The sequence below is a fragment of the Haliotis rubra genome, unplaced genomic scaffold, assembly GCF_003918875.1.
Source record: "Haliotis rubra isolate DU_JTF1 unplaced genomic scaffold, ASM391887v1 Scf220, whole genome shotgun sequence".
NCBI lineage: Eukaryota > Metazoa > Mollusca > Gastropoda > Lepetellida > Haliotidae > Haliotis > Haliotis rubra.
In genome coordinates this window covers 678,866-690,900 of record NW_025766226.1, presented here as the reverse complement: position 1 = coordinate 690,900, position 12,035 = coordinate 678,866, and the positions used below count along the sequence as shown (strand labels likewise).

The 12,035-nt window shown below is 44.0% G+C and overlaps 1 protein-coding gene across 1 annotated transcript in view; it reads left to right on the top strand.

Moving 5' to 3' along the window:
* The first annotated feature begins 601 nt into the window (after window positions 1-601).
* Window positions 602-12,035, top strand: part of LOC124277351 (regulator of G-protein signaling rgs-2-like) — a 126,320-nt gene continuing 114,886 nt past the window's right edge. The window contains exon 1 of the mRNA XM_046713006.1: window positions 602-965. The gene's annotated coding sequence lies outside the window, so the exon portion shown is untranslated. The remainder of the gene's footprint in view (window positions 966-12,035) is intronic.

The following is a 12,035-nucleotide window of genomic DNA, read 5'->3' as shown; positions in this document are numbered from 1 at the left end:
GCTACATCCCGTTCATAAACAATGCATTTATTGACTATTCATACATGTATAGGCACGGTGGGATAGCATAGTGGTTAAAGCGTTCGTTCGGAGACCGGTGTCGATTCCCCACATGGGTACAATGTGTAAAGTCCATTTCTTGTGTCCCCGCAGTGATATTGCTGGAATATTGCTGATAGCGGCGTAAAACTAAACTCACTCACTCATTTGTTATACCACACGAACCAATTACACGGTCTATTAAAGCGAGTAATGAATATCGTTTATTTAAATAAAAACAAACAAAACCACATCAATAAATGCAGCAACAGAACACAAACAGTACTCATATGACACGAATAGCAATTAAACACAATACAAACGGAAGATAAATGTTTAATTCAAATCATCCAAACATTCCTCGTCACCCGTTTCATTATGAAACATTAATTAAAACCAGTACCAGCCGTCACAGACAGCGGTGACATGACTTAATCCGGAGCGCTGCCCGTCCGTTACGTTTCGCTGGAAGCTACCCACTTGTTCTCTGTACAGAGTTCGATTGGCAGTAACACTGGATGCTAGTTATTCGCGTCTCATTATCATAATCAGACCTTGCTGAATCGATGCCGGCGAGCGGAGCCGGGAATTGCCGAGTCTGTCTCGAGTAACCTTGCAACTTCCTCCCTCGACTCGGTGAGCGTCAAGACTGCACGCGTTGTAGTCTGCCTCGCTTTCACTTCGAGGTGATTTATGCACAGGTTTTTTCCTATCGAATCTGTATATTTGCTATGTGTTATTTTCCCGACTTAGATTTTCTTGGACTAAAGTAAACGTGTGTATTGGGTAGATGTATTCAAGCGGCAAAACAAGAGAAGCGTACTGTGAAAGCTGAAGGCACGGTTCGGATGTATACAGAGGATAGCTAATCAGGAGGCCGAGGATGGACTGATCGGCGACCACGGGTCGTTATAGAGGTATACTCGGTAAGTAAATTCTACAATACACAAGCTCTAACCGGGGTCATACTTACATATCTGTTGCCATAGCTACGGAGAGAACTATCAATGGGGAACGACAGGTGGCCTAGCATCGTCCCTGAAATAACGGCACATTTTCCCCATACAGCTTTGGCCTATATTCCATTAATAATAGCATTTATAATGATAGTGTTGTCAATTCGTTCTGACGTTTCGCCGAAACTGATTCCAGTTCCTCGGGAACGGAGCCCGGTATTATTCGTGTTCTGTGTGCTGTGACCGGTGCCGAGTGTTATATTTTATCAACAAATGCCTGATCGTTAGAACACAATAACAAGCCGCCATACACCATTCGTGCTAACACATGGCGCTCACCCATAAGCTTCCTCTTGGAAACAGATGATCGTATAGATCGGAGCACGAGCAGACGACAGCTTGCCTGCCGATATGGGCTCGCTTAGGAGGTTAAACGGGAATTTCATCCATTACGAGGATGTTGGAATCTTCATGGAGATCTGGCTATATTTTTTCATTCATTCTTCATTTGCAATCAGTACTAGCTTGTCAATTCTCGGCAAAACCGGTCGATCCCATGGCATCATGGCCGCTTGCTAGGCATCTCTCGCGTGTGGGAAATCCTGACGCCTGTATCCAACAACATGCCAGTGGAACTGTCGCTCGCTCGCTCCCAGGCCACGTAACCCACCGTGTCAGTTGGGATAAGCTGAATATAGGGTTTTCTGTGACGAACGGGGGATGTATTGAACCGGTTGATCATTGCGATAGCTTTAACACATGTGCTGGCGATCTTGAATGATTTCCCATCTTATCATTATGCTAATGTAAGAGCGAGCTAGTTAGCAGTGCTCATTCAGCAACAGTTAATCTGGACAACATCGTCACTGCCCACTCACCCCTTCCCCCCACCCATGGCCTTCCTGTCCAATATACCTCCTGGTGCTCTTAATTGGCGTTGACCTAAGCCTTCACCACCACGGAGAGCCCCGAACACCTGGCGGCTTGTTCGTCGGTCAAGGTTGCCGTACAAATGGATGATATAAAGTTGTCCACGCGGTCCTTCTCCTTCATCACTGTTATCAATAACATCAGATAACAGGTTTGATTTATAAAATGGTCAATCATTTGTACCGTTAGGGACAATAATGCATCTCGGATGAAACGATCGTTTCAGCAGCTGTTAATTAAGACGAAGGATGCTTTGATGTCAAAATCACTTTTTTCTATATTTTTGTATTATCTATATATGTATGAACTGTACAACTTCATGTTTTATATTTCTTATGAAGCAAGCGCTGTACTGATTGTTTTATCATTATTTCTTTCAATGTCTCATGACTGAAGTCATGCTGTGTTTCAGGGAGAAATCGCATGCGGATTTATACATAGCTGAACCTTTTGTTTTCAATAACACACGCTCAGACAAACAATATCACATTGTCACGTTCATGAACATGTCCCCACCCCCGCAGTAACGACCATCCTCTTCGTCTAATGAACAGATGTTGCATACGACTTAAAATGCACGCAGACCTCGGGACAGGTACATTTCCGCATGTTGTCAACACCCTGTGTAGTCATGTCGCTAGCAGATTAACATAGTTGCGAAGATATGCGTCGATTTCAGGTCTGTCAGCTGTTACCCGATGCGTATTTCGACCCTCGTAAATTCAATGATCTTTGGACGTGTATTTGGTCGGTTGTACGTGTATTGGATATTTGCCTAGCTTGTTTGGCAGCCTTATCCACAATTTGCATTGTGGAAAAATTGATATCTCCATTGACATGACGACCTGAGTAAACAGAGCGGAGGAAAACGGATTTATATTTTATCAGGTATTTCTAGGTATATATGTCGGTCTGTACAGTTGTACAGTGTACGGTAGGAGGGAAGCTAATTGATCTGGCGGACACGGTGTATGCATTTATTGACTTCAAGCTAATTAGGGATGAACGTTAGGGTAAACACATTGTCAGAGTGGATAGAGAAACGTGTGAATAGATTGTGAGTGTTGTTAAACATCATGTGAATAGATCCTCGATATTGTGGACATCATTATAAATTGATCGTTGGTATTGAATACATCACGTGAATAGATTTACAGTATGGTAGACCTTATATGAATAGATAATTGTATTGAATACATCATGTGAACACATTCTCGATATGGAAGACCTCAGGTGAACAGATTATTGTATTGAATACACCACGTGAACAGATTCTCGATATGGTATGCATAATTGATCACTGGCATTGAGTACATCACGTGAATATATTCTCGATATGGTAGACCTCAGGTGAACAGATTATTGTATTGAATACACCACGTGAACAGATTCTCGATATGGTAGACATAATAGACTATTGGTATTGAATGCATCTCGTGAATAGATTTTCAGTATGGTAGACCTCATGTGAATAGATCATTGTTTTGAATACATCATGTAAACCGATATGGTAGACATAATAGATCTTTAGCATAGAATACGTCACGTGACTAGATTTCGGTATGGTAGACATGATTGATCATTGGTATTGAATACATCGCATGAATAGAGTTTTGTATGATAGACATCATGTGCATAGATCAGACATCATGTGCATAGATCATTGTACTGAATGTATCATGTGAACAGATTCTCGATATGGTGCGCATTATTGACAGTTGACATTGAGTACATCACGTGAACAGATTATCGGTATGGCGGGACACCACTGGTTCCTCGGTATGGTAAACAAATGTGAATTGATCATTGCATTGAATACATCATGTGAACAGATTCAAGGTACGGCGTAGGTTATGTGAATTTATCCTCGGTATTGAATATATATAAATATTTCATCGGTACTGTAGACCGTATGTGAATATACCCACAGGTGTGATATGTATCATGTGAATAGATCTTCGATGTGGTTTACATCATGTGAATAGATCTTTGGTATTGTGGTATTGTAGAGTATTGTGAATAGAACATTCATGTGATAGACGTCATGTGAATAGAACCTCGATGTCATAGACGTCATGTGAATTGAGCCTATTAGACACCATGTGGATAGAACATTGGCCTGATAAACATGTAAATAGAACCTCGGTGTGTAAACATCATATGAATAGATCATCTCATTAGATCAACTGTGCTGGTGGGCATCACGTCAGTGAGTCGTCAGCCTGGAGCGGTCCAAACACAATGTTACTGTGCTAGTTTGTATTGTAAACAGATTCTCCGTACACGTAACAGTGTAAATATATTCTCACTTAATGTGGATGTGATAGTGAACCTTGACTTGCGCGTTGCGAGCAGTGATTGTGACAGCGGCCTACTGTCAGCAGGGTACTCCCTGACGACCCCAGGGTCCTCATCGACGACCCCGACCCCATATTACCTCAGCGCATGACCCCGGTGACAGACAAGCGCCCCGAGCATAACGTGCACAAATCCCACACACTTCCAGTATTGATTTTCCAGTACCATGTTTTACATGCCTATGTCAATTTCATGATATAGGTTTTGATCCAGTCCTAAACAGTGACACGTGCACGAATCGGAGAGACAGAGATGGACATCATCCATTCCAGCGTTATAACTCGAAGGATAGGGTATATTGGTCTTTCCTCTCGAATTACTCCACTAATCTTCCGAATGTATCGAATTTACGGAAGATCCAAGAGGGTATTGGCTTGGGCGATTCATAATAGCCTGGTATATAAACAGTCCCACATCGTTGTGGTGGGAGGTTTAAGGGATATGCGTGAATACTTCGAGATATCCGAGTTTCCTGACAACTGCAGATGATGACTAAATAAGGAAAGGGCGGAGACCCCATTTAAACTTCGAGATAAACGTACGTTGGACACAACGGTGTTGGACTGTACATGTTTTAGTCGCTGAAAGGTAAGGATAACTTCGAAAACGTTTGTTCCTACTGTTCTTGGAGGTGAAAACTGAGTTCATCACAATATAGTATCAAGAACCTACCATTCAGTCTATTCATGTATTCATTTTTCTCCACCTATTACCTGTCTCTGAACCTACAACCTGTCTCCCAACCTGTCACCTGCATCTTCATAAACTCACCTGTAGTTCTATCAGATCACCTGCATCTCCTCCAACGCACCTGCATCTCAATCAACTCACCTGCATTTCCATCAACCCACCTGTATTTTCTTCAACCGACCCACCTCTCCCCCAACTAACCTGCATCTCCATCAACCCACTTGTATTTCCATCAACTCACCTTCATCTCCATCAACCCACCCGCCTCTCCCCCAACTCACCTGCATCTCCATGAACCCACCTGTATTTCCATCAACTCACCTGCATCTCCATCAACCCACCTGTCTCTCCCCCAACTCACCTACATCTCCATCAACCCACCTGTATTTCCATCAACCAACCTGCATCTCCCCCAACTCGCCTGCATCTCCATCAACCCCCTCTCCATCCACTACCTGTCTTTTCATCACCAAACGGTCTCTATCTACCACCCATCTCTCAACCCACTACCCGTCTCTCCCCCACCCACCTTTCTCCCTGCCACCCACATATTTCACCATTTATAACCTGTCATCTTCATCTAATCATCTGTATCTCCATTTTCTCCATCATCTATCTGTTCTTTCCTCTATCACCTGTCTCTCCGTCTACCACCAGTCTCTCATCGATCACCCATCATTCCCCCACCTATCTGTCTCTCTCTGTCACCAACCTGTATCACCATGTACCATCTGTCTCTCTATCGACACTAATCTTTTCATACCTGTCGATGTATCACCAATATCTCCATCTAACTAACCTGCTCTTTCATAACGCGCCTGTTCTTCCATCTTTCACCTGTCTCTCCATTTACCATATGTGTAACCACAACTTACCTGTCTCTATCTACCACCCATCTCTCAACTCACTACCTGTCTTTTCATCACCCACCAGTCTCTATCTACCACCCATCTCTCAACTCACTACCTGTCTTTTCATCACCAAACAGTCTCTATCTACCACCCATCTCTCCATCCACTAACTGTCTTTTCATCACCAAACAGTCTCTATCTAGCACCCATCTCTCATCCACCACCTGTCTTTTCATCACCAAACAGTCTCTATCTACCACCCATCTCCATCCAGTCTTTTTCATCACCAAACAGTCTCTATCTAGCACCCATCTCTCAACTCACTACCTGTCTTTTCATCACCAAACAGTCTCTATCTACCACCCATCTCTCCATCCACTAACTGTCTTTTCATCACCAAACAGTCTCTATCTAGCACCCATCTCTCCATCCACCACCTGTCACGTCATCACTTACCTGTCTCTATCTACCACCCATCTCTCCATCCACTACCTGTCTTTTCATCACCAAACGGTCTCTATCTACCACCCATCTCTCAACCCACCACCCGTCTTTTCATCACCAAACAGTCTCTACCTACCACCCATCTCTCCACCCACTACCTGTCTTTTCATCACCAAACAGTCTCTATCTACCACCCATCTCTACACCCACTACCTGTCTTTTCATCACTTACCTGTCTCTATCTACCACCCATCTCTCCATCCACTACCTGTCTTTTCATCACCCACCAGTCTCTATCTACCACCCACTTCTCCATCCACCACCTGTCATTTCATCACGTACCTGTCTCTCCATCTAACACCTGTCATTTCATCACTCACCTATCTCTCCATCCACCACCTGTCATTTCATCACTCACCTATCTCTCCATCCACAACCTGCCATTTCATCACTCACCTATCTCTCCATCCACAACCTGCCATTTCATCACTCGCCTATCTCTCCGTCCACCACCTGTCATTTCATCACTCAGATATCTCTCCATCTAACACCTGTCATTTCATCACTCACCTATATCTCCATCTCTCACCTGTCACGCCATCACTCACCTATCTCTCCTAACACCTGTCACATCATCACTTACCTATCTCTCCTAACACCTGTCACGTCATCACTCATCTATCTCTCCTAACACCTGTCACGTCATCACTCACCTGTCTCTCCATCTCTCACCTGTCACGTCATCACTCACCTATCTCTCCTAACACCTGTCACGTCATCACTCACCTATCTCTCCATCTCTCACCTGTCACGTCATCACTTGCCTATCTCTCCTAACACCTGTCACGTCACGTCCTGTCATCACTCACCTATCTCTCACACTGTCACGTCATCACTTATCTATCTCTCCTAACACCTGTCACGTCATCACTCATCTATCCTCGTCATCACTACCTGTCCTCCACCTCTCACCTGTCACGTCATCTTTACCTATCTCCAACACCTGTCACGTCACCTATCTCTCCATCTCCCCTCACCTGTCACGTCATCACTCACCCTATCTCTCCTAACACCTGTCAGCCCACGTCATCACTCACCTATCTCTTGTCTTAACACCTGTCACGTCATCTTCTCACCTGAATACGTCATCTCTCCATCTCTCACCTGTCACGTCATCACGTACCTGTCTCTCCATCTAACACCTGTCATTTCATCTCTCACCTATCTCTCCTAACACCTGTCATTTCATCTCCCACCTATCTCTCCATCTCTCACCTGTCACGTCATTAATCATCTATCTCTCCTAACACCTGTCACGTCATCACTCACCTATCTCTCCATCCCTCACCTGTCACGTCATCACTTACCTATCTCTCCTAACACCTGTCACGTTATCACTCACTCTCTATCTCTCACCTGTCACGTCATCACTTACCTATCTCTCCTAACACCTGTCACGTCATCACTGATCTATCTCTCCTAACACTTGTCACGTCATCACTCACCTATCTCTCCATCTCTCACCTGTCACGTCATCACTCACCTATCTCTCCATCTAAGGCCTGTCACGTCATCACTCCCCTAACACCTGTCACGTCATCACTCACCTATCTCTCCTAACACCTGTCACGTCATCACTCATCTATCTCTCCTAACACCTGTCACGTCATCACTCACCTATCTCTCCATATCTCACCTGTCACGTCATCACTCGCCTATCTCTCCATCTAAGGTATGTCACGTCATCACTTACCTATCTCTCCGTCCACCACCTGTCATTGCTTCTCTCGCCAGTCTCTATCTACCTATCTCTATCCACTACCTGCTCCACTACCTGTCATTTCATCTCCCACCAGTCTCTATCTACCGCCCATCTCTCCATCCACTACCTGTCATTTCATCTCCCACCAGTCTCTATCTACCGCCCATCTCTCCATCCACTACCTGTCATTTCATCTCCCACCAGTCTCTATCTACCGCCCATCTCTCCATCCACTACCTGTCATTTCATCTCCCACATATCTCTTCATCTATCACCTGCTTTCCATCACTCCTCTCTATCCATCACTACTCTGTGTCTCCACTCGTCTTTCACCATCTCTCCATCTACCCAACAATCAATTCTGCAACCCACCTCCCATGAGATGCATAGGGTCTTACATAATTTTCGAACGGAGCTATATCGAGTTAGACATACACATTGACCGGAGCTGTAACGCTGCCAGCAATGGCTCACGTAGTCTTGATCTTAATATTGAAGTTCACAGGCCTCGTTTCGTCAACACCGTTCCCAGCCCAGCCATAAACAACGTATGGAATGTATGTCGGGACACGCCCATCTACTAGCGAACAGGACGCAAAGTACAAATACCCTTTTATTACTTGCGATGGAAGAAATTGGATCTTAGGTTGCACGTGCACATGGCACTGGGCCACGCTGTAATGGAAGCAGATGTCTGTGCAGAATGAATTAAACAAAATGACATTTAAAAACGTGAAGTCTTATTTCCTGTCGAAAAATATTCAGTTACAAATTTGTTTGGTAGAATCGGTTTTAATCTGGTACATATGTATTTTTTACTCTACAAAATACATTGAAGATGTATTTTCATGCGTTTGATAGATGTTTGGGTGGTGTATAAGTGACATTTGTTATATAATCATCTTCAGGGAAATTAATTAGTTTCTTATTTGGCTAATGTCCGCACCAGATGTAGAATGGTTCAAATATGGAAAACAACGATGAAAGGCAATCACACCTTTGTCGGTTTTCGTTGCAATAATTAATACCGACATCTACCTACCAACATAAACAACCACAAGCCAAAATAACACACACTCTTTTGTGCTGGAACCACATTTTGCTTCTACTGGTGTTTGCGTTTAAGAGTGAGTGAGTTCAGTTTTACCACGTGTTTTACAATATTCCAGCAATATCACAGCTGCTGACGCTAGAAATTGACTTCACGCATTGTACCGGTGTGGGAATCGAACCCGGGTCTTCGGTTTGATGAGCTAACCCATGAAACTCTAGGCAATCCAACCGCCTCTTTTCCTCTCCCAATCCCATGGCAGCGCGGACGTCAAGTGGTTAAAGCGTTCGCGTCCGACGCTGAGTGACCGGGTTCGAATCCCCGTAGGGTTACACTGTGTGACGTGAATTTTTAGTTTCCGGAGCCCTTATACAGCGGGAATATAGCAGGAAGCTCGGAACTCGAGTCGTTTGCAGACAGACTTCCTCTAAGGGCAGTACGTACCTAAGCGACTCCTGGTTTCCTGTCCAATGAGATGACCATTGTTCCATTCACGCATGTTTTGAATATATCGCGTTAGGTGACCGCCCACGTGGTTCCAGCGATCAATCAGCAATAATAATGGGACGCCAAAGGTCACGCGTCCGTGAAATTGTGCACTGGGGAAGTTGGTGACAGCAGAACTGACAAGATTCTTTGAGCAAGTGTTTGCGTCCTTATAAGATTTAGCCGTTCATTTAGAGGATTTATTTAATCTATTTAATCCATGAGGGGGTGTTCTATGTCTTTATTATAAGTGAGGTGAGGTGAGGTGAGGTGAGGTGAGGTGTTTCAACATGAATACCCCACTCGGACGCAGTATACTCGACCGGTGAAGATCCGGGTTAGATTTGATCTTCAGTAACCATGCTTGTCGTAAGACTTAACGGGATCGAGTGGTCAGGCTCGCTGACTTGGTTGACACATGTCATCGTATCCCAGTTGCGTAGATCGATGTTCATGATGTTGATCACTCGATTTTCTAGCCCAGACTCGATTATTTACAGGCCGCTGCCATATACATTGTAGCTGGAATATTGCATAGTGCGGCGTAAAACTAAACTCACTCACACAGTATACTCACCCCCGAACCGAGTAGTTTTTGTTTTATTCCCTTAATGCTTAGCGCCAGGCAGGGTAATAACAAGCATCAGCTCTGTTGTGAAGTGGTCAAGGATTACGAGACACTGACCTTCCGGTCTCTGACCAGACACTCTGTCCTCGTGACCACGGCAGCGGTCCCAACGTATTGCGAGACAGGTTTGGGTATTTTCGCAGTGTTGGGCTTTAAAGCCCTGCTGAACGGATGTATGGACAGTTATTCATGCATTTAGTTGGCACATGGTTTGGTAAGTGGTAGTAGAATTCTTTCGGGGATCGAAACGCGGATTTTCCTCTGCCCGGGCAGACACCAATTAAGAAGACGCTTGTGTGTCATGTTTGGTGAGGTTTTGTTGCATCGACTGAACAGGAAACGTCCCCTAATGATACTGCATAACGGGGCCACGTAGTCACGCACAGGTCACAATGCACAGGTCACAATTCATATTGGTCGCAGAGCGTCGTGGTTTGGAGATCGTGTTGGGCAGTTCACAGTTCATTTAATTCACTATAACAGTCTGCAGTTTCTCTTAGCAGTGATCCGTCGCGCCTAGCACAACATTTCTTCATTTCTCCCAGCAGTCAGTCAATTCTCTTAGTACAACAGTCAATAATCGCAACAGTCAGTGATATATCTTAGTACAACATCAGTCATCTATCTCAGTACAACAGTCAGTCATCTATCTTAATACAACAGTCAGTCATCTATCTTAATACAACAGTCAGTGATATCTTAATACAACATCAGTAATATACCTTAGTACAACATCAGTCATCTATCTCAGTACAACAGTCAGTCATCTATCTTAATACAACAGTCACTCATCTATCTCAGTACAACAGTCAGTCATCTATCTTAGTACAACATCAGTCATCTATCTCAGTACAACAGTCAGTCATCTATCTTAATACAACAGTCACTCATCTATCTCAGTACAACAGTCAGTCATCCCTCTCAGTACAACCCTGTTATGTAATGCTGAAAGACTGAGCCAGTAGTAGGTCAATCCCAGTATACCTGCTGCCTCTATCCCCAGTTCCTGGCTGGTGCTGGGGCTGTGTATGTGTGTCAGTAGACGTGCCGGCTTCCTATGTGTATATACACACGCCAGGCCTGACATGGCACAGACGGCGGAATAGATCCCGCATCTCACCTCTGGGAGGGGGCTCTCGGACGTGGAAGCATCTTCTCTTTGAGTCAGGGACTACGTTCTTCAAATTTGTCTCTGTAGACTAACAACTAGTCTCTGAAATGAATATGTTTTACCGAAAAAAATCCAGTTCATGATTTAAAAAAATATGTAATGAAAAGGAGCCCTGATCTAGACTTGCCACATATTTTAGACTTGCATGGGCTTTCTATGTTTGTTTTAGGGTCTGTCTGACAGACTTCTGTCTCTGGAACCGCAGTGGGAAAATGGGAAAATGACGAATCAAGTTAACAATGATTTGGCAAGTCTAGATTACCTTCCTACTAGGACAGTAACCATTGTTTTGGGCTCCGTTTCATTTTATATATGTTGTAAGGGGAGCAGTATTTAGTATAACAGGTGACTTGTGACAAGTTACTATTTTCGTTGGATTAGTGTCTGATACTACATGATTAGTGACAAGCTACTACGTTCAAGTGAATAGTGACAAGTTACTCCATTCGGGTGACTGGTTACTCCATTCAGGTGACTATACTGACAAGTTACTGCATTTGGGTCATTGCTGACGCAGACGACCAGTGACAAGTTACTGCATTCAGGTGACTAGTTACAATTTAGGTGATTAATGACAATTTATAGGTACAATGTACTATAGTTATGTGATTAGTGATTAGTCACTACATTAGTGTTACCTGCATGAAGATGACAGAGTATTCAGTTCAG